The sequence below is a fragment of the Silene latifolia genome, chromosome 6, assembly GCF_048544455.1.
Source record: "Silene latifolia isolate original U9 population chromosome 6, ASM4854445v1, whole genome shotgun sequence".
Taxonomy (NCBI): domain Eukaryota; kingdom Viridiplantae; phylum Streptophyta; class Magnoliopsida; order Caryophyllales; family Caryophyllaceae; genus Silene; species Silene latifolia.
In genome coordinates, this window is record NC_133531.1 from 61,904,968 (window position 1) to 61,932,107 (window position 27,140).

Sequence of the window (27,140 nt, forward strand, 5' to 3'; positions counted from 1 at the left end):
CTTACATTTTTACTAGACTTAGCTTTGCTGTTGCTAAGGGTGTGGGAGCCCAGCTTGTTTCTCGGCTCCCCACCAATTTCATGTAAACTTTTGTTTTTCATCTAATGATAGCTGCGCGCATCCTTCTAAAAAAAATAAAAAATAAAATAATAATAATAATAATAATAATAATTGTTTAAGTAAGAGTGTAAGAGAGTGAGTGTTGTCGATATATGATAGGTCGAGAAAAAATTATTCTCAAAGTGGAAATGTGACGGTCTATAGCTAGACGGAATAATGTCTCGAGTCTATATTAGCTTAAGACGGAAACTAATATTATTATTGTCACTATTATTACTGTCCGACTAAAATACGTATTATTTTTTTTATATAAATAAGCTTTAATATATTACTTTTATAAAAATCGTGTTTAAAATGAATTAATTAAATAAAATAATTTAAAAAATGTGAAATAAAGTAATTGAACGATTACATAAATTATAAATGTCAAATGAGAAATTCGCGGGTGTTACATCACTGGTGGTGTGGAATACTTGTTGCAATGAGTATTCTGGCAGGGCTACACACTTTAGTGTGTAGTCAGGTGTGTGGTGATGTGATGGAGTTTGGGTTGATTGAATTGGTTGTGGTATTGTTTTATTGTAGCTGTTTGTTTTGTGTAATCAGTATTGACCCCGTTTAAATGTTTTAAAAACTGTGGTTATCCATTCGGGAGTGGTGAGAAGTTGTCTAACAGGTATACTATGGATGCGCGCGGGATTAGCTGGGGATGGAGTTGCCACGAGTCTGATAGTAGTCTTCCGCTGTGTTGTCTTTATACTTTTGTTACTTCAGTTGTAGTTTGGTTGTAGAACATTTGTACTTTACTTTACAGTTGGTTTTGTTATGTAACCACTTAAACTTATTTATTAAAGTACGTTCCTTTATGGTCTATTTGATATACATTGCCTCGGGTAACCGAGATGGTAGCATTCTCATGCTTTAAGTGGTCCTGGTAAGGCACTTGGAGTATGGGGGTGTTACACGTCCTATTAATAATATGATTACCACTAAGCATGTTATAATGCAAATGCCCTAATTATGCAAGACTAACTACAACATCAACATAAATAACTTTACATTATTGAAACCGAGTAGGATTAACCTACCTTTTAGCAATCTCCTCAAGCTACTCGTATTTGGACCGAAACCCTCTCAAGGAACCGTCTCATCCTATATAAATCACATGATAACTATCACAATACATCCTATATTAATATACACTACAAAGCCCCTCATTATCACCCCTTAATTACCCCAAATACACTTATTAATTGCTAATTAATAACCCATGACGAATTCCCCCAAAAGCTAGAGTTTAAAGACTAGAAAGGGAGAGATCTTTACCTACTAAGTGAAGGAGATGAAGAGGAAGGTGGTAGATCCTGTAATCCAAGCTTGAATCCCAAGTAGAAGGTGTTTGTGAGGATTTTAGAGAGAGGGGAGGGAGTTTGGAGAGATAAGGAGGAAGGTGAAAATGATTTAGGGTTAGGGGAAGAAAGGGATTAAATCCCGTGTTCTGAAAACAGCGGCACTCGACCGAGTGCCGAGTCTAGTCAGTCGAGTGGACTCACTCGGTCGAGTGTACCGTTCACTCGACCGAGTAGACCCACTCGATCCGCTGCAACACCAATCGGTCTAGGGTCGGGTCTAGTGTAAAGTTATCTTTCCGTTTTGAGTGCTCTCTTATCGATCTAAACCTCCTATCACGTGTCCCATGGTCTAAGTACGGGTCCCACAAAGGCTGAGTATTACAATCTTCCCTCCTTAAAAATGAACTTCGTCCTCAAAGTTCGCTTCATCCTCACTTTTCCTTAACACATTCGCCCGTCTCTCTCGCTAGTGTTTTACCGTGCGTGCTATTTTGTGTTCTCATGTCCTTTCTTATTTCCTAAATGTTACATTCACTCCCTCTAAAAGAGAACTTCGTCCCGAAATTCGCCACTCAGTCTCTCGCAAGAAGGATTCTCTTACTCCCTTGATCTAGGCTCCTGGACTCGAGTACAAGTCAAGCTCAACATTTATTCCCACTCTTATGGCTAAGGTCCAGTCGTATCATGCATAGTTTGTGACTCTAGGTATACGTGTATAGTCCATGACTCCGTACATAAAGAAAATATCATAACGCGGTCACTACCTCGCCTACTGGGGCCCAGTTTCTTCCATATTCCTTATTCCCAATTAATTCACTTGGTGCACAAACCACGTGATTTCGCATGTATCTTTATCCATCCTCGTATCATATCATCTCACTCTAGTTGCCACAAGGCCCGGTAAGACTTATATAATTCTCGTTTATGTTTACCAATTACCGTATCATTATTATCCTTACTAAGCATGTTAGGTCTCACACATCGGTTAAACATATTTCATGTTTACAACATATAAAACGGCACATAACAATGTAAACAACTCGTCCGGTTTATTCGTTGATGATTTCTACGTTCATACAACTATTGGGTGGTCGGTAGGGTCACAAAACGAAAATACTTGGTCCATGTCGGTTCAAAACCATCAAAACAGAAACATAACAGTCCACTCGGTCGAGTGGAGACTTACTCGGCCAAGTGGGAGTGGCACTCGATCGAGTGAGAGGGTCACTCGGTCGAGTGCAGGTTCTTACAGAAAGTCCCTAGGTCTGATTTCGGCTCACTCAGTCGAGTGAAAGGGGGCACTCGGTCGAGTGAACCGCCACTCGGTCGAGTGAAACGGGGCGCGGTCGAGTGTTAGCTGATAGTCCGAAAATCCGATCATTCATGTTTCTAAACATACCAATGGTCAATCATATTTGCAAAAGAGTCTCAATGGTGATCATAGCATCATCCCACCACACAACATCCACTATGTCTTGGCCTTATGACCGAGTTTACAACGCGAGAAAAGCAAATTGTCCGAGACTCAACCGACACAAGGTCACACAAGCTTCCACATGAGTGGGTAAAACTAAGAATATGACTTCCTTCTCTTGTCAAGCCTCTTCACCCACCAAACCAAGGCTCCTTGGTTGCTTACCGATGGCTCCTCCCTCCGCGTGCTAAGCTCTTCGCTCCTTCTATCTCCCGAGGTGTCCATCATCGCGTCTTCTACAATTGCATTGACATAGCAGCCCTGATACTCCATAAGTCCCGGTGCCCAACTAGATCCTCCACCCCCACTTTCGCTCCCATAGAAAACATTGTTCCCGCCCTCGTGAGAGACACCTCCAACCTCTTCTTGGTACGAGATATCCATGTTACCTTGGTAACCACCACCTACATTCTCTTGGTAGCCTCCACTTTGCTGCGTATCATTAAAGAAACTCCCGGTGGTATAGTGCAGTCCCGCCCAAGGACCAAGCAAGTGCCCGTCGCCGTGAGGAACTCTATGACCCCAATCCGAGGGTTGAATACCATAGGCCTTGAATACTCTGGAAGTGTCCCCATCCCCGGACCAAAAACTAGGAAGTTCGGTCGACTTTATTCCTTGGTTATAAGTAAACTCATATATATCTCTTAGGACCAAGGAGTTGTTCACTCTCTCAACTAGGTCCGCCATGGGGTATTGGTGATCATAAGCCGGCGGTGGTTGGTTATATCTTCCGGTGAAGGATGACACGTGCATGGAGTGACGGGGAGGGTAATGGTGCGGTGAAGGCTCATGCATGAAGGAAGACGACGGGGCGTAAGTGGAGTGTCTAGGGCGATCAAAGGGCGGCGAGGTCATGGGCACAAAGGAGGATGATGGGGCATGTGGAAAATTCCTAGGAGGATCGGAAAGGAGTTGCGGAGTTGGTTCCCCTCGTGCCGCCTCACTACGAAGAGTGTAAGTAAGACTTTTGGGAATGAGGTAGGATCGGGCCGGCGGGCGAGGTGGGGCTAGTTCAGGTAAGTGAGAGGTTTCGGGCAATCCCCCGTTTGCGGGGAGTTTCATATATGAGTCCGTGTTCACTCTCCATGAGTATCCCCTTTTGTCTTTCCTATCCACAATCCAAAACATGCCTTTCAAGTAGGCAATGTCGAAGTATGGCACTTCCGTACTCATGGATCTATCAATTTCCCCCGGTTCATAACCCAAGAGGTTCTTGGCTAGTCTAGTCACTAGGGCACCACAATCAAAGGAGCACTTATCGGACTTGATCATCCTCTCAAACGCTAAACACACCATAGACACGGGGCTAAAGTAAAAATGCCACTCATAGTATAGATTGAGATAAGAACTTAGAAGTAGCACTTCCGAGGAATTGAGTTTACTATGGTTCTTTCTCCCGTAAAGGAGGTTGGTCAAAAGGCGAAGGAAAACTTTCAAAATGAGGTATTCCTATGGGGTTCACTTTCGAATTCTAACCCCGGGTAACCCGGATGGGTAAAGGCGGTTGCTGCCTCCGGTTCGGGTTGGGGTTGACGGTTGTTTCTTCCACGGGTGCTCCTCGTGTTCCTTGACATGCTATAAGATAAGTCACACACAAAATATAGAAGGAAAGATGAGACTTATGACTAACTCTGAAAGTGGATGAAATTCGTCCCCAATTCCTAAACTTAATACTTGACCAAGTGATGAGCATGAAAAACGAAGCTTTTATCATAGTAAGTGTTAAATTTTGAGAAATCCTTTCAAATTTTTAGATGAAACTTTCTTAATTCGCTTCATAGTGTAGCGATAACCATTACATTCTTAGTTTATCGACACTTCTCAATTCATTTCCATGACAAAATCAAAATTGTTCATGCACCATTTAGGAAGTTTTCAAGAGTTTTCACCAAATTTTCAAGATGGAAAAATTTTCATTTTTTTGAGATTACATACTGCATTATCGATTAAAAGGGTAGTCTTATAAGGCAATTAATTCAACTTTTACTCAAGAAAATTAAAATTTTGGCATGACTTGTCTAAAATTTGAAAATTTAAGACGAAATTTTAAGGCGAAATTTTCACGTATTAAACAAAATTCATCCATAACAACAAAGGTTAAGCCCTTGTTGTCCAATTAGACTCAACTACAAGCACCAAAAGTCCACATACAAGCTCATGTATCCATTTTTGTGTTCTTCAATTTAGGTGGTAGAATTGACATAAAAACTTGATTTTTAGCAACAACTATAATGTAGAAAGCTATTTGTTACTATGAATTAAGCAAAAGCATGAATTTAATTGACACACCTCAAGCACACTAGTGTAGATCTAGCAAATTCAAGATGAAGGAGTAAGAAGAAGAATGTTTTACTTACATTGCTAGTTAGGAGAGATTTGAGACGGAAATCGTGAGTGAAAAATTTAGCCAAGTAGCAAATCACCAACAATGGAGTTTTAGAATTATTTTTTGAGGAATTTTGGTGTTGTTGGAATAAGGTGAAAATTAGATATGAAGGAGATAAGGAATGGAGAAAAATGGAGTTAAACCCGTAAAATTCTCAGCCCAGTTCCACTCAGTCGAGTGGCGAGTTCACTCGGTCGAGTGGACTTCCACTCGGTCGAGTGGGAGCTTACTCGGTCGAGTGACCTGCCTTCTAGAATGTTTTCACCTCCTGGAAAGTAGTCCACTCGTTCGAGTATCAGGCCCACTCAGTCGAGTGCATCCGCACTCGGCCGAGTATGGACTCGCACTCAGTAGAGTGGTTGCTTAAGGTTCGAAATTAAGTCGAAATAGAACGATGAAATCCCTGCAACACAAAGAGAAGGTTGGGGAGTCCACCGGCTTTCGGTGACTCACCCGAGTTAGCTTATACGACATCCCACTTTACCGTCTCGTGTATAATCGTAGTACTAGCGACTACTCTACCAACATAATTTACCGATCATACATGACAAATATATTAACACGCATTCATTTAGCACACGGTGTAAAATTCAAAAGTGAGGTTAGCATTCGTATACCAACATATACTACTATTTCAATGCACATTACTCCCAACAACCTAGCATTTCAACTTCCACACTTTCATGTATCACGGCAAGCACTATATCATACGATAACTCAACGTAAATCACACATTCATGCAAGCATACAACTATACAACTTCCACATAGCGTTCACCCATACTTCTAACCACCCACGTAGTGTCCAACCGAGACAATAGGCACTAGTTTTGATACGAGGGCGCCTACTAATACAAAACCGATCTCCTATCGTACTCAAGCCGGGTTCATTTTATTAGACACACCTAGGTTCCTTTTGGCTCATTGTTTTAGGTTCCAAAATCGTCGCTCTGATACCAGTTTGTAACACCCCAACTATCCGGCCAAGATAATTGGAGCGTTACCATCTCGGTTTCCCGAGGTAGTGAGATCGGAATTACAATTAAGAAACTTTATTAAATAAATAACAAGTTTAGTTATTACAAACGTAACTAATAAATGATGTACAACTCGTCTATGACTACTCCATCTACCTAGTGACTATGTACTCGACTCCAAATTCCGTAGCGCGACTCGAATCTCGATTGCATCAATGATAAACCTGTACTAAACCTGCTCCCTATATGACCAAAGAATATCATATGGATCGACACAGGCCAACCCAAAAGAGACACGTGACAATACACAGACACAACAAACATCAATTTCAATGGACGATTAACAGACGACACAATTAGAGTGTGAACATGCAATACGACTACCAATATGAATGACATAATATAAAAGAGACCATATCACGGTACCAGAACACGCCCAGGCATACCGATAACCACGCTGGTACCGGGACACGCCCATACATACCGATAACCACAAACAGGTACCGAGACACGCCCAGACGTACCGGGTCTGAATGCCAACCGGATCCCCTGTCAGACGTCGTGTCTTAACCACACGAGTCCCTCCGACTCAAGCCATTAATGTGAACATCCCTCTTGGAGTGGGAAGCTCCAAGAGGCGACTCAAGTATAAGACGGTCTCCCAACCATCTTACGTCTCCAAAACAACAACAACAACAATACAACAACAACAACGACAACAACAATTCCTCCCACATATGTGATATTAACCGAGGCATGAACCACAACTAACATAACATAATCGTCTTGTTAATGATATGATTACCACTAAGCATGTTATAATGTAAATGCCCTAATTATGCAAGGCTAACTACAACATCAACATAAATGACTTTACATCATTGAAACCGAGTAGGATTAACCTACCTTTTAGCAATCTCCTCAAGCTACTCGAATTCAAACCGAAACCGTCTTAAGGAACCGTCTCATCCTATACAAATCACATGATAACTATCACAATACATCCTATACTAATATACACTACAAAACCCCTTATTATCACCCCTTAATGACCCCAAATACACTTATTAGATGTTAATTAATTACCAATGACGAATTCCCCTAAAAGCTAGGGTTTAAAGACTAGAAAGTGAGAGATCTTTACCTACTAAGTGAAGGAGATGAAGAGGAAGGTGGTGTTGGAATATGTGTCCTCCGATAATAATGCGATAACAACTGTCGATCATGATGATCATATGTTTAAATCTGATTTTAAGAATACATGTGGGATGTAATATTTTACAGTCAACTGGTCCACACATATCGGTAATGATTGGCTGACTAGAGTTTGACATTACTGTCGTGCGACGGTGGTGATCAGTTGATCCCCTTAGGTCATACCTATAGGGAAACACTCTTAATTGATTATTTAATTAATCGTATGCCGATACGAGTTAATTAAACTGCTTAAAATTGACGGATGATTTGTGAGTAAGATTAACGTGTCTTATTATAATTCGATTAAATTGGATACCGTCTAAGTAATCGAATTATTTTATTACTTGGATAAAATTATTGTTTACGAAACAATTAAAATTAAAATTGAAATTGAATGAATGATTTATTATAAATACAAGACGTTGTAATTTATAATTTGATAAACCGTTTTGGTACAAGTAATTACGAATTACTAGTCGATTTTGTGTATGACATATTTTATGAGTATGTTGATTTTTAATATGTTAAAAATACATTGCAATTTCACATGTCAAGTAACATGTCACATTTGTCACAATTGACAAATGACAAAATAAAATGGTCTACCCATTTTATTTAAGTGTGCCGAAAAGGAGGGAGTATTAGATTTATATTGTGTTTTTATTTTAGTGGAAAACACAATGATCAAACCCTACTTGTAGCCTTGCATGCCTATTTTTCTTGGGTAGAAAAACAAGCTCATGCATTGGCTCCTACTCCCTCCTCCAACCGGTTTTTCCAAGAGGAAAAATAAAGTTTTTCCTCCATCATTCATTCATAACTTCAACTTATATTTTTCTAGTGTAAGAAAATGATTTCTCTCTATAATTTGTGAAAACTTAGAGAAACAAAAACCACACAAATCACTCCTCTCTTGACCGAAATATTCAAGAGAACAAATTAATATTTTTGTGTCATATTTTAAGTTAAACTTATATTTTTACTAGTTCATAAATATATAAGTTATTAAGAGATTCCTTGGGTATATGCTTTTGGGAGAGGTTCTAATTTGAACCTTGTTCATCCATTGTTGGAAAGCTCAAGAACTAACAAGAAGGAGATCTTGTTGGTGCCCAAATGGCCGAAAATAAGATGGTGAGAAATAGAATTTTCCATCTCCTTTTATTAAAGTTTGCATGTATAAGATCTTGTCTTTATTTTATGACTAAATAATTTAATTCATATATGAATATGTAAATTAATGAGATTAATGATTTCTAACAAGCGGTATCAAGAGCCTTAGGTTGTTTGCATGCAAATCGGTTTATAGTTTTTCCGAGTTATAAGATTAACATACAAAACTAATTAATATGGATTTATGAAGATAAACCTAAAAATAACCTTTCATGTTAAAAGTTTCTGGTCCTAAGTGATTTTTATGATATTTTGGTTTATTTATGGATTTTATTGTTCATTTTATATAATATTGGCATTAAAATGTGATTTTTATGATAAAAATGTCATGTTTGGACGAAAAATAGCTAAACTTCGAATTTTTCAGTGGTTTTTGGATATGTTTTCACATATATTATCTACTGATGGCTTGTAAATTTTTATGATAAAATGAGTTGTTTTGCTCGAAATATGGATTTTTAAGTTAAAATCGTATTTAAATGGGTAAATAGGTTAATATGAGTTATATTTCGAATCTGGTCATGGAAATTTAGTGTGTTGTCACATGCAATGTTACAAGATGTGTGTAAAATATTTGGCTATAATGAAGTCTTTATGCATGATTTATGAATTTTTGATGAAAAATCACATACATAGTGACTATAATTAGTAATAATGCTAAAACATACTTCATGACTAAAGGAAAAACGTCACATGTTGCATTTTATTATATATTTCAGATCTAAAAGTGAAAAGTTGATGAATAAAATTTTTCTCATATTTTTATGGTCATAATTGTTAAAACCGATAAACCGCAACATTGTTTTTCTCGATAAATTTTCAAAATTTTTAACCTAAGTTTTGAACATTATGAGTGTCATGGTAATTTTTGCAGAATATTCATGAGTTTAAATTTCAAATTTTGAATTTATTTGAAATTTTTAAAATTTAATTTGAAGTTTATAGCATAAATTTTGTATTTTTGGGTCCATTTATGAACAATATTAAGAAATCAAGTTTAATTATTGTCAAATGTTAGTGGAGACTAATTTTGAGTCCTAAGATGGTTAGGGTAATTAACTTGTACATAAATATGAATTTATGTAATTATTGTCATTTTAATAAGTTAAATCACGCAAATCCGTAAAAACCGATTTATATACGATATTGGCTCTTAAAGGCGATTTAGCATAAAATTTGGCATGCTCATACATATTATAATGCTGCATTTTATTTATGATTGTCATAATTTAATTTTATGTAATTTTTGAATTATGTAATTTTACTTAGTATGGCCTTAGTTTTAATTGATATTACCCGAAATGTATGGGAATATCGATTCGGTTGTAATTATTATGATCTCGTATCACCGTTTTGTAATTTAGTAGATTTATTTTTATTTTAATTATAAATGTATAATAGGAAATTATTTAATTCATTTTGTAATTTTATTATTCCGGAGTTCCTTGAAGACGGTGCCTTTCAAGAAGGCGATCCTTCAAAGAAAGTGTTGCCTTGAAATGCGTGCCAAGACCGAAGCTCAAGGGACCAAAGGTGTTGGTTTCCGAATTTGTAATAGTTTATTAGATTTACTATTTTAGGAAGGCCATACTAGGATTTTATTTATGCATTCTATTTATATGTTGCATGCATCGCTAAATCGCCAAAACTAAAACATGCATTATCATTAAATCGAGTAAATCGACCTTGTCAATTACAATTATCGTAGTTCACCGCTTTAGTTCACTTAAAACGTGATAGATAATAAATTGACATGACCTCTCGCTAAAATAAACAATTGAGACTTAGCCTTACCAAAAAGTAGAAACCATGAAAACCTATTTCATGAGGGAGTGCACTCGGCCCTACCGGGGTACAAACCTTGTTACGTAGGGGAAGTGGGTGATAAATGTCTATCCACCGAATTTATGTTAATAAAGGGTATTTCGGCACACCGTGCCCTAAGTTAATATGAATTTGGATCATGGACACATTTATTCGAAATTTGGATTGAACTCAGTGAAAGTATTCACGACGATTTCCGGATGTGTTTCGGGCTAGAGATAAATATTAATGTAATTTTATCGACCAAGAGTTCTAAAAGTAGAATCTATTAAAGAGTTAATCCACCGAGTTATGTTAATAAAGGATATTTCGGCACACCGTGCCCCAAGTTAATATGAATTTGGATCTTGGAATCATTTATCATAGTTGGGTAGAGGTCACTATGTAAATGCTTTACTTGTTAAATTATTTACAAGTATTATTATAACGATAAATGTTTTGTTTTCATTATTCCGTTATCATATTGTTCTATTTCTTTACCTCAAATTATATACAATATCATTTCGATTTTAGTTCAAATCTCCATTAAAACATCATTAACTAAAGACAAAATTTGAGTTTTTCTTCTAAAAACCTCGTATTATCCATTGTAAGGATCTCTTGTGAAGAGTATAGATAAAAGATATTCGTGATCAAAAGAGTTTTTGATTTTTGACTAACATATCTACTTAATAATGAATTGTTTCTCATGTGCTTAATTGAGTTAAGTACTTTGAAACGTTACATCATTTTGGTAACTAGATTTGTTGGAAATCAAAATTGACCAAAATACCGCAACCACTTCAATGAAAGTTTTAAGACTGAACAAACGAATGAAGAGTAGTCTTCATGAATTTCAATTTTAATTCTCTTAGCAAAGACTCATTGAAATGAGTGGGAGCATTCTTAAACCGTTAAGAAAAGGATAAGGTTTTAAAGAAGTAAAATTAGAATGGAATTGATACAAGGTAATGTTAAAAGTAAAGTTATTGAGAATAACGATACTAAACCTATCAATCCCGACCGATAAAGTTTCCATTGTCTTAATTGTTGGACGCTAGAAAGGAAACTACCCCAAATTATTGAAGAATCAACAAGTTAGTTGTGGGACATCTAATAGGACCTTCTTGTTTAAATGTTTATTCGATTAAAATAAATTTTGCTAGTACTACTTCGTCAATATTAGAAACCGGTGGTGGTTTTCATCATTGTATTTGATACATAGGATGATTAGAATATGACGACTAGCAACAATGATGTCGAGAGATAGAGTCATTGTGTACTGAATCTAGTTTTGGGTTTATATTTATACCTTAATTATGACTATTAAGTGAATAAACTCTAAATAAGAATATAATTTTTTGTTAAGATACATAAGAGGTTCACTTTTGTGACCCTATACACCATGATTTGATGTATGGCTAGCCTATTATCAAAGGTGATTATATTCTAAACCAAACTAGAATGATATACCATGTAGATGATGCAAGACTCAAATTGGTAACCCAAGATTAAACCTTAAATTCTAGAATGATGAACGCAAAGAGTTATCGAGTACTCTTGGAACCGTTAGATTATTAATCTTATGGTATATGTGTATCTTGTATTCAAAGCAAGGTGTCTCGTGTCTTTTGGTTGAAAAGGAGATCGAGGTTGTAAATCATTGATCCAAAATAGGTTGATCATTTTGTTTTACCAACGATTTAAGTTGACGCTAATGTGTTCACTTAATAAAGTAAATAGAGAAATCTTTGAAGAAGTTCAAAGAGTTCAAAGAATCACGATTTAGTCGTGATGTGATTATCAAAGTGAAAACTTTGATATAAGCCAAAGGAAATGTGATATAGTATCACAAATTAATCTCTCTTAGCACGCATTATGGGATAATGTGTGGTTGGATAAGAATCAAACGCTATTCGATATGGTTTGGACTTCAATCAAGTTACTTTGAGTTACTTGATCCTTTTGGGGATTTTATCATTTTGTCTAAATTATTTTTCCACTAAATCTAAAACGAATCATATGAGATATGAAATGGTAGGGTACCATGTTTGTAAGTCTTCAAAAGAAACAAATGCTCATTTTTCCTTATTATAATCACGAGTACAACGGGTTTGTGGCTCGTGAAGCTGTCTTTCTAAAATACAAGTTTATTTCTAGACGACAGAGTGGGAGAAATTGTTCAAGAGGCACAAAGAATGTTATGTCGCAAGAAACTGGTCTTTCTTGGCGACATAAGACGTTTTGTGTAAGACGTTGTTTCTTCAAAACCTAGGAGGTTAAAGTTATCACTTGTTGAAGATGATGAATTAGTGTTACTTTTAGAAAGTAAAGAGCTTGCAACTTACAAAGAAATTGTTTGATTCAAGTTGATTACTTCTGGAAAGTAATGAACATATGACTTACATAAGAGTGTTTAAGTCACAACTCAATACAAGGCTTAGAGCCATGAAAATCCAAAAAAAATTCAAGTGGATTGTTAGATATCAAAGCTTGATTGGTGGCAAAGGGTTTTGCACTAGTTGAAATGCTTAAGTCTATTTGGATCTTCTTAGGGATTGTGTTTCATTATGATGATATACATATAGCGAGTGAATCTAAAACCCACTTCTTCAATTAGAAGGAATGTATTCAATACATATCTTGAGTTTTGTAGATTCTTGCAATCCTAAGATAATGTGAAACTTAAGAGAGGATCTTAAGTAGGACATCAATGAGTTGGAATCAATGTTGTGATCATGTTATAAAACTTTTCTCGATAGGTCGAGAAGTTGTGTTTTTACATAAAGTTTAGTGGGAGTTACGGTAATTTTAATTAGTCTAATATGTGGATGACATATTGATCATTGGGAATGATTTGAGACTTTGGAGAAACTTAATACATCTTTAATATCCAGATTTATGGAGATAAATCCACATGATATTAGTGTCAAATAAGAAGTCTTATGTTGATAAGATTCATGACTAGTTCAATCAAGTTGAACATATTTGATTGATTCCATTTGCTTCCGTTGCCGGATCAATTAAATGAATAATGATGTATAACGCTTCATATACTTTGAGTATGATGAATTGTTTTAAATCGAATTTAAGTAATAGTTACCAAATAGCAATATTGATTATTCTTTAGTGCTTGAAGAAGCATTAAAGATGAAAAGTTAAGTGTTTTTGAAATTCACAAATTTGTGTAAGGGCTTACATTAATGACTGTTGAGATTGTATAAGATTTCGGGCAAAAACCGTATTCGAAACACCTAAAGATGGTTAAGGAACCATTGTGGCTATGTTATTTAAGAAATAGATTTGCTAAGAATCGTTCTAGGCAATAAAGAACAATGAGAGATATTTACAACGGAAATTGAGTACACTTGCAATCATGAGATGTGCAAGAAGGATGAGTCCAGCACACTGTGAAAACAGTGGGAGCTATTCTAAGGCTAGAGGGCCTATGTCTAGATTGAATCTAGACACGTAATCAGAAAGTTTTGTAATGCAAATGTATACATTACAAAGGAAAGCGAGTATGTAGTAAGGTTGATTTAGGTACAAGAAGTTGATAAAACCTACTAACCAAAGCCTTCTCATAGGCTTAACATGATGAGTCATGTCATATGTCATTTCAATTGCATTGAGATGAACAACTACATATAAGATGAAAATGGATTATAAAAATATGAAGTAGTAATCAGGTATTGACTATTCATATGTGATAATCACATTTGTCGTTCGAGTTTTTAAATCTGAAAACTCCTTTTATACTTTGTTACATCCAAACGGGTTGTAGAGACAATATTGAACCCCGTTAAAGTGAACCCGGATTAACATGGTATTCGCCCATAGTCACTTATAAGGTGACGTCTCGAAGTGACTAGAGTGTGATGCGATTGATGGCAAGTTCAAGTGCCATAGAGTCATGTGATATGACTAGTCGATCACATAGGCGGACTGTTAGGAACACTTTGTCGGGCCTTATGACCGCTTATAGAGTTCTGGAAAATTTATATAGCCTGGTCGTGGCGAGAGCTACTATAGTATTCTAATGAGTCGATTCTTATGACTAAAGACTGTTCGCCTAAGGTGGCACAGTTTGAGATTAACTTTGATTTATGTTACTACGACCTTCGTAAATGGGGTCAAATGGGCATATTTTGGGTTATGATGATTGTGGCTAGTCGAAGGGAATAGTGCGATAGGAATTGTCCACCCCCTTGTCAGGGTTAAAACAATATCTCAGGGCCACTTGAGGAGTAATGAACTGGAAATGCGTGGCCACGCTCGGAAGGTATCTATGGTAGATAACTCCGGTCAACCAGTTATTCTCCAGATCGAGGAAACCACTCTCGATATGATCACTTGCAAGTACGACCTGAAAGACACCTTGCATTGAGTGGGAGATAGTAATAGGACAAGAGAATTGGTGACGCACACTTGTCGAGGACAAGTGGAAGATTGTTTGAATATGTGTCCTCCGATAATAATGCGATCACAACTGTCGAACATGATGATCACATGTTTAAATCTCATTTTAAGAATACATGTGGGATGTAATATTTTGATCAATGGTCCACACATATCGGTAATGATTGGTGACTAGAGTTTGACATTACTGTCGTGCGACGGTGGTGATCGATCCCCTTAGGTCATACCTATAGGGAAATACTCTTAATTGATTATTTAATTAATCGTATGCCGATACGAGTTAATTAAACTGCTTAAAATTGACGGATGATTTGTGAGTAAGATTAACGTGTCTTATTATAATTCGATTAAATTGGATACGGTCTAAGTAATCGAATTGTTTTATTACTTGGATAAAATTATTGTTTACGAAACAATTAAAATTAAAATTGAAATTGAATGAATGATTTATTATAAATACAAGACTTTGTAATTTATAATTTGATAAACCGTTTTGGTACAAGTAATTACGAATTACTAGTCGATTTTGTGTATGACATATTTTATGAGTATGTTGATTTTTAATATGTTAAAAATACATTGCAATTTCACATGTCAAGTAACATGTCACATTTGTCACAATTGACAAATGACAAAATAAAATGGTCTACCCATTTTATTTAAGTGTGCCGAAAAGGAGGGAGTATTAGGTTTATATTGTGTTTTTATTTTAGTGGAAAACACAATGATCAAACCGTACTTGTAGCCTTGCATGCCTATTTTTCTTGGGTAGAAAAACAAGCTCATGCATTGGCTCCTACTCCCTCCTCCAACCGGTTTTTCCAAGAGGAAAAATAAAGTTTTTCCTCCATCATTCATTCATAACTTCAACTTATATTTTTCTAGTGTAAGAAAATGATTTCTCTCTATAATTTGTGAAAATTTAGAGAAACAAAAACCACACAAATCACTCCTCTCTTGACCGAAATATTCAAGAGAACAAATTAATATTTTTGTGTCATATTTTTAGTTAAACTTATATTTTTACTAGTTTATAAATATATAAGTTATTAAGAGATTTCTTGGGTATATGCTTTTGGGAGAGGTTCTAATTTGAACCTTGTTCATCAATTGTTGGAAAGCTCAAGAACTAACAAGAAGGAGATCTTGTTGGTGCCCAAATGGCCGAAAATAAGATGGTGAGAAATAGAATTTTCCACCTCCTTTTATTAAAGTTTGCATGCATAAGATCTTGTCTTTATTTTATGACTAAATAATTTAATTCATATATGAATATGTAAATTAATGAGATTAATGATTTCTAACAGGTGGTAGATTCATTAATACAAGCTTAAATCCCAAATAGAAGGTGTTTGTGAGGGTTTTAGAGAGAGGGGAGGGAGTTTGGAGAGATAAGGAGGAAGGTGGAAATGATTTAGGGTTAGGGGAAGAAAGGGATTAAATCCCGTGTTCTGAAAACAGCGGCACTCGACCAAGTACCGAGTCCACTCGATCGAGTGGACTCACTCGGCCGAGTAGCACTCTACTCAGTCGAGTGTACCGTTCACTCGACCGAGTAGACCCACTCGGTCCCCTGCAACACCAATCGGTCTAGGCTCAGGTCTACTGTAAGGATATCTTTCCTTTCCGAGTGCTCTCTTATCGGTCTAAACCTCCTCTCACGTGTCCCAAGGTCTAAGTACGGATCCCACAAAGGCTGGGTATTACATGGTCCCCTTGAACTTCCTATATAAGTGAGTTCCATCAACGGTTAAATTTTGACGACAATGTTCAAAGCCTTCTATAGATGGTTTAAATGCCCAAAAAATACGCTTGAATATTTGTCTATTTGGATTTGTTGTTGGTGTGGTTTCCACTGGACAATTGTGCCTGCAGGATTTGATTCTTTTAAACCTTCCATGAAACGAGGTAACATATCATACGATTTATCCCAATATCCAAATATTTTCCCAATTGCTCTTTGTTTTGCATTCCAAGCTTTGGTGTATGAAATTGTCTAACAAAACTTATCTACAATGTGAGTAATACTAGATTTCACCTTATATCCCCAATCTCCCTCAAAAAGGTTACGAATCTCGTGACTTATGAAACCTCGTTTCAAATTAAAGTGGTCTCGTGGAACCATATCACCAACACAAGACTCATCATGAGGCCCATTCTATGTGACAATGGTAAAAGCTTGAGAATTAAAATATTTTTGTGTCGCCCTTAACCACCAATTGCATGGTGTAGGAGATCACCCACATTTGAAGGTTACGGTATGAGGCTTAGATATGACAACTTTGAAAAATTGATTTGCTTTAACACTATATAATGTCACCTCATCGCTAATTGAAGCTTTGTTTGGAGACAATTGTCCAACCGCAAACTCTTTTCCTTGTTCATGTCGAACAATATTCTCCCAGGTTTTCCAACTATTCAATTACACCTCATCTAATGGATCAAGCTTATTAAACTCAACAATGGGAGCACTAGCAAATACAAGTTCATCATCACCATCTTCTTCATTTGCCATTAAATACTCATCAATGCAGCCAAATCCTCATGAATCTTATCACCTTCCGCGTTACCCTCAAACTCCCCAACATTTACGTTATTAGTTTCAAGAGATACAAATTGGCCAATATCATCTAGCCTAATAGGAATACTTGGTGTAGGATTGACAATATGACTAGTGGAAGAGGAAACTTCAACAAATATGTCCATTGATGGAGCATTTGAATAACGAATACTTGCCCATAATGCTTTAAAGGCTCCCTCATTATTAAGGGTACAACTTTGAAACATCCGGAACTTGAAAATTTCATCTTCACCCTCAATTGAGTACTCAAATTTTGAATGCCAATTCCCTTATATATCTCTTCAAGTAATTCCAAATACGTTATTTTTGAACTAGCTAAAATAAACATTGATTCCCTCCTCTATAAGAAACACATCCATTTTGCTTCAACACTTCTCCATCCCAATAACACATAAGAGAAAAATCATTATAATATTAGAAATTTGGGGATTTTGGTGCAAATACATAAATTAATATAGGAGAACTACATCTAAGCACAAAATCAACCTAATTAACAACAATAAACACGAAATAAGCTAGATCTAACAACATAATATCCACTAAACTAATAAAAAGAAATTAAATTACCTTGCTAATTAGGGAGGAGTGAGGTGAACGCCGGAGAGCCGCCGGAAAACAGGGAGGGGGTGGGGTGAGTTGAGAGAGGAGAGGTTAGGTGTGGTGAGGTGTGTCGGAATTAAAGTTGTTTGTGAGGTGACATGAGAGTTTTTAATTGAAAGTGAAATAATGGGGATGTCGAGGGTGTTCTGTAAAAAAAAAAATTGATTTTCAGTAAACACGACATACATAATGGCGTGTCTTATGCTGGAAACACGCCATTCGTATTGGCGGGTTTAGGTGTTTGATTTTTTTTTGGGATTTTTCCAAGTGTTTTGAAAAAGTTGTTGTATAGACACGCCATTCCTAATGGCCTGTTTCCCTCACAAGATACGTGATGCGTGCATTTTATATAGGTATTTTGTACTTTATTTGCACGCATTTCAATGCATTTTGTGTAGTGTTTAGCTACAAATGTCCCCCGAATTGTCTACTTTGGTTTCTCTTGTCTTATTTGCAAGAATGAACCAAAGAGAAGCTAAATCAAGCTTAATACATGTCCCTAAGCATGCATTTAGGAGATGAGTTGAGTCGGAGCTTGGAAACTACTAATTGTGATGCGCAAAGAAGTAAGATAACTAGGCGAGCAAAGGAAGAACTTCAAATTACTAGTGCCTAATTTGAAGAGCCATATCTAGAGTTCTACAATAGATTTTAAGGTGATCCTAATTGGAGATGAAAGCTTGTCCTCTTAGCTTTCCAACTCCACCGGAAACGCCCTGTTTGCCCAAGTAACGAAGAAATGGCAGCCGTTTGAATTTCAGTGCCCGAAGCAGGAATTGTGCGCTGGAAAGTACTCGATCGAGTACAATTGTGTTCGATCGACTCCTTTTTCTACTCGATCGAATGGTGCCTTTTTAATAAGTGTTCGATCGAGTACCTAAAGTACTCAATCGAGAGGTTTTAGCTTGGTTTTGCTCGATTGAGTGATATAAAAGTCCTCGATCGAGTAAATCTCTATTGGGCTCGGGCTTTGTAGCTTTAATTTGTTTTTAGGTCAAATAAAATCGCCTTTCCTATAAATAAGAAGACGACAGAACATCTAAAACACAATTTTTTCACATTATTTTTCCCCTGTTACTGCTGCTACTTTGCTTCTCTCCATTTTTCCGGATTTTATTCTGTAACTCTCTCTTTCCCTTTTTCTCTTTTTATTTAATGCTTATTATTATTCTTTCCCTTACTCTTGCTCTTTTCTCATTCATGTCTGGCTAATTTCCCTGCTAGAATTTAGGGGAGTCAATGAACCAATGTTAATTATTAATTAGTTTGCGGATCTTTCGTTGTTGTTAAGTCTATGTTGTTAATCACTGCCTTAAACTGTATCTAGCTATTTGAATCGATGCATTTAGCCTTTTTAACCTTGGTAAGCCTTGACCTAGACCGGAAGGTTGGAAGGGGTGAGACCCGCAATGAACAATAGGATGCTTTAGTGAGGGCGGAAGCTAAGCTAATAGTATTTTAGGACGAATTGAGACCGGAAGGAGATATTCGTTGCCCCTTAGACCGACACATCGACTGATCTGTGACCTTAGCTGCAATTAACTGACGTTCGTTGATGACCCGACAATCCTATTTTTCTCTCTTTCTTGCTAATTTCTCTTATCTTTAATTCTCTTCCCTTAATCTCATTAGTTTAGTTCAAACCATTCAAAACCCCCATCTTGTGACCTTAGACAGACCGAATTGACAAGTAGATAGTGACCGCCTCCCTGTGGAGATCGACCCTACTTACCGCTGACTTCTGTTAGTAGTATTTAGGTATTTATTTTTGGTACTGAAACGACGGTATCAATATGCCATTCCTAATGGCGTGTGCAGTCCAGTAGCCACATCAAATTGCACTCTCTTAGTCACTATAAACACGTCATTGCTAATGGCGTGTTTGGCCTTATTTTTAGGATTTGAGAACCCGAGCCTACGTAGACACCATTTTGACAATCAGTTTCAAAACTGACCCAGAACGACAAGTACTTTATTTTTGAGCATTATTTTAAAAACGGATTCCATTCTTTTGTGGTAGCTTTTAGCTTTTTTATTAGGTGAAAAGGTTCAACATATACATGGAATTGCCATATAGTGAATCAGTGGGATTGGGTAGTTAAATTGATAGCGTAATACTCCCTTCATTATTTTTTATATGTCATTTTAGATAAATGAGAAATTTACTCTTTATATGTCATTTTACATTTTCCTATGCACTATTACTTATGTTTTTTTAATGTCTTTACAAGCAAACCTTTCCCAATTGGTTAATTTAAACCATTTTAAATTTTCCAAAACTTTAATTAAATACTTAACTAATATTTTAATCACTATTAAATCATTTCTTAAAAAGTGTGAAATTTGCCAAAATGACATATAAAAAATTGTGGAGGGAGTATAAAATTTTAAATAATCTAAACTTTTAAATGTCTTCTATTTATTGATAACATAATCTAAAAGTTTAAATTCATAACCTAATTTAAAATTTTAAGTAAATTGATAACTTATATGTTGTATATTACATTAACACGCCTTTTAAAATTTTATACATAGAATAATTTTTGTTCATAACTTATACTTAAAATCCTCATTTCTTTAATACTGAATAGCAAATTACACAAATTGACCATTTTACCCATAATTACTCTTCTACTACCCCTTTTCTCCAACCCCATTAACCCATCCCCACCACATTAATACCAACATTCACCGCATTACACACGATCCACCAACTTCACCACAACTCACCTCCTCCCCCGCCAAACCACCATCGTGTCGGGTTGTCCCTGCAAGTGTCCTCTCACCGACGTCGCTACCCTATATGTCCTCCCGCCAACGACGCCTCTTAATTAGTGTCACCCCATTTCGTCGAACCTTCAAACCTAACCACCATCCCATACCCAAAAAACCTCTCCACCACCAGCGAAATACCCTTCCCCACCCTAAACAATGTTATGTTCTTTGCAGCTTGCAAATTTTTTGGTCTTCTCAACCTAACTTGCAAAAAAAAAAAAAAAAAAAAAAAAAAATTATTGGAGTGAAATAGAAATTTTAAGTTTGCTTAAAGAACTATTTCCTTTATTCTAATTACTTGTTGGGAAATGATAAATAAAACCCAATGGGTTGTATTTAAGCATTTTAATATCCTTCCAAATTTGGTATTAATTTAGAAATTAAGAAAAAATTTACATATGAATCAATGCAATTAATGCATATATTAAGTATTTATTTTCTTTTTTTTTGCTGAAATACAACCCATTGGGTTGTATTTATCATAATCCTTATTTGTTTGCTTTTTATATTCTTTGTAATAATTATTTAGTTAATTATAAACAAATAATTGGATGGACGGAGTAATAATTAACAAAAAAAACCACCCGATTGGGTTCATACATAAATGTATCGGTAATAAATTGAAGTGACAAAGTTAACTTAACATGAAAATAGTGACCTTCAAGTAGACACATTTTAATAAACTAGTTGTTCCTCCGCGCGCGATGCGCGAGGAGTTCCAAGGCCCATCTCCGGATTTTTTAAACTATAAAGCTTGCGTATAATTTGAAAAGGATTATTATATAATGTTTTCTTAAGCAGCAATTCTCTTAAATATAATCCAAGGCGATATCATAAAAGAAAATGAACTTTCTAGCGCTCCTAAATTTAGGATTCCCAGATAATAAAGAGTTTGCATATGAGCTCCAAATCAAGGCAAGAAAAATGCAGTGCTTGCTTATTTAAAAAACTCGTCATACAGATTAAGTGTTATACAAACGTACAATCAATATCAGTGACGTGAAGTTTCTACTTAAGTTTGAAAAGATCTGTAAGAAAATTTACAATTATAACTCATAAGCATAACCTTTACTCATACGGAGTTTAGACCTCAACTGCAAGACGGAGATCTGCTCTAGCATTTCCCTGCGTACGTCCCTTGATACAAACTGCACATGCAGTCCAATATTAACCGAGACGAAAACTTTTATACATTTTTATTGAATAAAACGACTCTTGACGGAAACAAGACGAAAACCCGTCCTTCGTGTAAGTGTGTAGATGCCTCTCGATCAAAAAGCTATATCAAGCACTAAATTCCCAAGGCTGCAACCAGTTTCCATTAGCCTACCAGAGTTTCTTATGGACGTAAAATATGTCGAGTACATTAACCGAATCATGTTACATGCATATTCTTGGATCCACAACTACTCACCTATCTCTCTCTTCTTTCCATTGCATTTCAGCTCCATTGTCGATCATTAACTTGCCTTTGACAATTCCGCCCCAACCCAACCATAGGTTGCAATTGTTATCCCCACATCTTTCACCTCAAGTCTCAATGTTTCATAAAACTTCATCAAAGCGGACTTTGCTGTGTAATTATTAAGAAGTGAGTAAACAATTTCAATATTATCATTCTATAAGAGAAATAACGTAAAATAAAGAAGCTTCATCTTGAAGTTAAAAAAACACACTTACTGAATACAAGCTCATTCGCGTCAAAGGGAACTAGTTCTCAACTGAAGCATTGGCAATGATTCGGCCCCTTGCTTGTCGTAGGTGAGGAAGCGCTACATAGGTTGGATAGACATTTCCCCAAAAATTGATGTTGTGGAATTGAAGAGCCGCTTAGAGAACATTCTTATTAAAGGAATCAAATATGCCGCTATAGCGATTTTTAGACGAAGAACAATGCATAGTACAAAGTATCTGGCTAAGATGATTTGATCTCACCAATAAATGTGGAAATATAGATGTATCAGTCGCTTCCTCAAAGTAGAACGTGTGGCCTAAACTTATGGCATTGACTAAATGATCAACTGCAAGAAAAAATCATCCGTGTTACTGGAAGTATCCTGGCCCGTTTTTCCATTAAAATTGGGGAAGAAAAAAAACCGGAACTCTAGTCTCAAGTATATGCTTCAACTTTGGTACGAATTTTGAGCTCAGCTATCAAATGTTTATTCTATTTCTCTCATGATCGAGCAACATACCGAACAATTGGGCTATGACCAAAGAACGGGGGGCAATGATGGTTCATCCATAGCATTTGAGTCATCTTCTCTATGTTCCTGGTGAGTAATATGTCGAGCAATTGTCGGGCAAATGGTGATGCATCCATGACATTCGAATCATCTTGTTTGTTTTTATTGGGTGAATTATGTCGAGTAACTGAGCCGCTTCTAGTACCAAAGGAGCAGGGCAAGAGCGGTTCATGTGGTCCTGTTTTAGTGTGGGCAATATGCTTAGCAATCGAATGGAGTCCATAGAGGAAGGGCAAGAATGGTTCCTTTATCATTTTCTTGTGGCCGGTATGTTTAGCGACTGAGCCATGGTTGGAGGCTAACGACAAGAGATGTTCATCAATGGCAGTCGAGTAGTCGTGACCCTTTTCGTAATGGGAAACATGTTCCAATCACCGGGGGCAAAGGTGGTTCATCCATGGCAATCACGTCATCTCGTCTTTTTTTCTTGTGGACAATATGGGAAGCAATCGAGACTTCTTCAGGGCCCGAGGGAAAGGATTCTTCATCCACGATAGTCTCATCATCTTGTCTGTTATCCTCGTGGGCAATATGCTGAGCAAATGAGCCATCTCCGATCACGATGCGCAAGGGCGCTTCATCCATGATATAATACTCATCTTGTCTATTGTCCTCATTCGTTACTTTGCGCACAATGTTAGTTTTCATTCTATAAGCTGTACCCTTATTCTCCCATAACCTGTAACACATTTCACAGGAAATTCATGACTTCCTGCATAAAGTTTATCAAAGACTCGTAATAATGTTCTGCTCAGAATATAGGTTTGACCGCAATAAAGAAGACCGTTAGCTCAAATCCTATAAAATAGGTAACTGATGATTGCAAAAACAATATCAGAGAAAACTACTACCGCAACAATATCACGCTAATGCTATAAGAGTTCCCGAAAATGCTGGGTTAAAGGAATTTTTTACGGGTTAAGGAGTCTAATTCAGAAAGTCTTACTCTATGTGACTGAATTAACAACACAGAGGCAGTTTCAGACTTTAAAATTATTGATAATGAAAACTGTGTCGAGAACCAAATTAGTTTTGAATTAACAAATGCAAGTTTTCAGATTCATTGAAAAAGGAAACAATCAGATAAATGTGCTGCTATGGAGTACCCAAAGTAATTACCTTTTGGAGCACCTCTGATAGTGATTTAGCAACCTCATATTTTCTTTCAAGTAGCTCCGTATAATTCATCTTCGGAACAATATCCCGAACCACTACAACACCATATAGAATTTAGTACAGTAAAGAAGCAAAACATAAACCATACTACAATGCAAAAAGTGGTGATCATGAAGTGTACCATCAAAAACATATTCCTGAATCTGTTGTCTAGGATTTATCAGTTCATAACATTCATCATCAGCATTCTGTGTGGCTACACGATATTAAACCGAGCATTCAATTTCTACTTCGACATTATCCCTATGAAATAAGACAGTAATATACATCAACTTAAGTGAAAATTCAAAGGATAATACAAATATTTGTAATCCATACCAGAGTTGTACCTTAATGCAATCAAATATTCAATCTTTTTTATAATTCCGAGTTATCGAGGGGAAAAACCAATTAAATAATGACAAAGACCTGGTAATAATATAGATCAAGCGTCAAGGTACATTATCATGCAAAAAACAACAATTCGGTTTACAAACTATTACTCACGACAACAAAGAAGGACATCATTGACCAAAATCATATAGGAGAATACCCTAGACACCTTCCCTGACATGCTCTATAAGATAAGAACCTTTATCCCCTTAAAACTTATATGCTTCAATAATAGTATTCACTTAATTATCCGACTTACTCGCCCTATACTGTGTGGACCTTTCTATATTCATGTCAAGTAACATCTATATAATATAAATATCACTATACAAATTAAATTGCTACCCGAGATACTTAACAATGAGTCATAATGAAATATTCTCACATAATACTAACCCGAATTTTTTTGCATTCTCATCTAATTATAAGGTTAATGTGTTAGTTTCATATGTAAAACTGTCTCATATAAACTAATACAAGTACAAGTTAAGTTTCTGTGATGCCTGAAAGGCTCCAGTTGGTAGCAAGGTAAAAGGAGGCCAGGTGTACACGAACCTTATCTTTGTGTTGAAAACAAAAAAAATGCTGGTTCGATTCTGGATTATCCATAACAGAAGTTTCAAATTCCATATTATGATGTAGAAACTTGTCAAATGGCTAGATTTGAACACTTACGAATTGTGCAACGTAAAGTATAAAATGCAGATGCATATAGAGAGATGGGTTACTATGGTCGTCAACATTCTGAATGACAATTATCGACGAAAAATACCAGCTTAGTCGTGTTATCATATACACGGTTCAACACACGCAAAAGTTGGTGAACCTAAGAGTGTATAGTTTAAACCACTACTCCTGGCCCGGAAGTGGTAGCGTCACATTATCAATCAGAGTTCAATTCGAAACCAACCAGATGAAACTAAGACTTACGATCATTGGGATTAGTTGGTTTGCGACAAAATTTTGCACACATATGATAACAAAGACCATGAGAGCCTCTGCCCAAACCTTGACATACCTGACATACTGTGGCACGAGCAGAATGAAAGCTCGGAAATGAATATAGTCAAACCTGATAAAGTTAAAACAAACATTCCCTTTTTGGGGAATATCTATTCGCTTCATTATTAGCAAGAAACAATAACAAGATGTAATTCCCAGAACCCTTAACAATTTTGAGAAAAGGTTGTATTTGCATTTGCATAAATGACAATGGAGGCACCACCAACATTGAGAAAGTTTAACATTTAGAAAACCCCGACAATATAAGCCGGACAAGAACATTAAAATAAGAAGGAATCCCAGACAATATAAGACTCGGACTGAAAAAATTGTAGTCAGATTACTTAATCAAATTACAGGGTATATGTTTGCATTTGACGAATCATTTAAATATCAAGAAAAGTGTAAAAAAAATTAAACCATAGTTCAAAATTAAACTAACATAGTCGGAGCTGTAAGTTGTAACAAACAATCGAAGGAGAAAAATTAATATAACCATAGTTAGATGGTTTCAGATAACCATGTAACGGATAAAATCAGTGTTTCCATGATAAGAGCCTACAATCAATGGATATTCTAACCACGATAGTTTATGCTTGACATCATTGTGAGCATTAAAATATAAAAAATCACCCGTTTTCACTTTGGTTCCTCTTACTCTAGTATCTCCATGGACCATGATCAACTTCTCATTATCCATCACAAACGGAATAATAAACCAACTATAATTAATGCCGTTGTATTAATCTAACAAAATCATCAAAATAACCCAAATTACAAAGTTAAACAACATAAATAACTAAAAGTAAACAACAAAGGAATAAAAATTAAAAACCATAAGCATTAGGGAAAAAGGGGGAGAAAATCGAAAACCTTGATCATGTAAGTGTATTGATTGACAGAGGTTGCAAGCATACCAGAAGCACCGCCATTAACAACGGGTTTCACAGATGGCCAAACTCCAGCATATTTTGTGGATGAAAATGGAGAAAGAGGAAAGTTAGAATGAGTGAAGGGAGGAAATTTCCGGTGGTTCATCTTTATCCTACCATGAGGAAAGTGGAAATTGAAGCCAAAGAGGGCAAATGGAATGGAAAAAAGAAGAAGGAAGAAAGATGAAAGTAAGAAGAAAAGGTAAAGCGTAAGAAGAAAAAGTGAGAAGAACTGTAGAGCACATGCTTGGCACGACATTTACTGCTCTACTGTTCATAATTTCCAATGTTCATGTATTTAGAGGGTTTTAGATAAAATGCAAAAATAATAAGCAACATCGATCAATTTCCATGCTTGATATTCACCACGAACTTAAACAGAGTCAATGCTTTGTCTATTACTCGTAGCATACTGCAAAAAGGCTACACATATACGAGGTGTATGGAAAACCCAGACACGATCAATAACATCGCGACACGTGGCAAATTAGACTTAACATTTATTGGTTAGTGTAGGGTTAAGTTAGTAATTTTAGATGTGTGGTTAACTTGTTAAGTTAATCTAATTAACTATATTTAGATATCGAACTCATGACCTCTTGGTGGACTTACACTT

At 36.1% G+C, this 27,140-nt stretch overlaps 1 long non-coding RNA gene across 1 annotated transcript; it reads right to left on the reverse strand.

Moving 5' to 3' along the window:
• Positions 1–21,789: 21,789 nt before the first annotated feature.
• On the reverse strand, positions 21,790–26,735 carry LOC141586831 (uncharacterized). Its single transcript, XR_012519632.1, has 7 exons — positions 26,466–26,735; positions 24,340–24,461; positions 24,162–24,253; positions 22,992–23,721; positions 22,477–22,817; positions 22,211–22,369; positions 21,790–22,122 (listed from the first exon to the last, which is right to left on the reverse strand). It is a non-coding gene; the product is annotated as an uncharacterized LOC141586831 (long non-coding RNA).
• Between the last annotated feature and the right edge of the window lie 405 nt (positions 26,736–27,140).